The sequence below is a fragment of the Ceratotherium simum genome, chromosome 12 (genome assembly GCF_057802395.1).
Source record: "Ceratotherium simum simum isolate JZ-2026a chromosome 12, ASM5780239v1, whole genome shotgun sequence".
NCBI classification, from domain to species: Eukaryota; Metazoa; Chordata; class Mammalia; order Perissodactyla; family Rhinocerotidae; genus Ceratotherium; species Ceratotherium simum.
This window is the reverse complement of record NC_141911.1, coordinates 55,551,616-55,552,873: the sequence shown is the minus strand read 5'-3', so window position 1 is coordinate 55,552,873 and position 1,258 is coordinate 55,551,616. Positions and strand designations below refer to the sequence as shown.

The 1,258-nt window shown below is 36.8% G+C and overlaps 1 non-coding gene across 1 annotated transcript; it reads left to right on the top strand.

The window, feature by feature from the left end:
• The first annotated feature begins 949 nt into the window (after positions 1–949).
• Positions 950–1,053, top strand: LOC147915858 (U6 spliceosomal RNA). The gene has a single exon (XR_015553857.1). It is a non-coding gene; the product is annotated as a U6 spliceosomal RNA (small nuclear RNA).
• The last annotated feature ends 205 nt before the right edge of the window (positions 1,054–1,258 follow it).

Here is a 1,258-nt window from a genome sequence, read left to right as displayed (position 1 = left end):
CTCAACAGTGATTAAACTTAATATAGTCATGTGTCACTTAACGACAAGGATACATTCTGAGAAATACATCATTAGGTAAGTTAGGTGATTTCATCATTGTGCGAACATCACAGAGTGTACTTACACAAACCTAGATGGTATAGCCTACTACACATCTAGGCTATAAGGTGCTAATCTTATGGGACCACCATCGTATATTCAGTCTTGACCGAAATGTGGTTATGCAGCGCACGACTGCAGAAGCTTAGATCTATAGGGATGAGTGTGGGTAAGTACGGAGGCAATAAGTCTTTTCGTAGAGAGCAGGATGATCCTTACTGCAATTGTTAGGTAAAAGACTGACTAGTTTGAGAAATGGACAGAAAAATATACTATCAATGATTTTATATTAACAAGCATCTCAGGTTGAAGGACTGTGTCCTAAAAGTTATTGATCCCTGTAACCACACATTCATAACTATAATATCCTACTTCTGCCTCAAATACGATTAGAATCGATTACATGAGAACATACCCATTGTCACAATTCCCTTAGAGGTAATTATCAGCTGTCTGCACTAGCAAGGGTGTTATATTGACCAGTAGCAAACTGTCTCCTCTTATAACGCGCAGAAAGTAGAACAATGCTCTGTCACTAGACTTACTTCCGAGCAGCTATTTTTTGCTCTGTGTCGGGGCCACCTTGATGTCCTGACACACTCGTCTTTGTCTTTCTTATTCTTTGAAATGTGATTACTTTTCTACATTCCCATTCCCAGAACTTTGCTTATTCCAGACAACTGTTATTACCTGGTGCACAATTTTTCCTTGTACCCCTAACTTATCATCATAGCGAATGATTTCAAAATCCTTTGTGTGCAAACCAGTGAACGCTATTGACAAATGCCACTGATGTTAATCAATGGTGTAACAAAATTATCTGGAAATATTTATAAAAATACACGCGTCTGTTCTCACTTCGGCAGCACGTACACTAAAATTGGAACAATACAGAGATTAGCATGGCCCTTGTGCAAGGATGACAAACAAATTTGTGAAGCATTCTATAGTTTTAAATTTTCAGTTATAAAGTAGACAAGTCATGGGGATGTAATGTACAGCATAGTGACTGTAGTTAATAATCTATATTGTGTATTTGAAAATTGCCAAGAGAATAGATCTTAAAAGTTCTCGTCACAAGAAATTTTTTTTTTACTATGTATGGTGATGGATGTTAACTACACTTATTGTGGTGATCATTTTGCAACATATACAAATA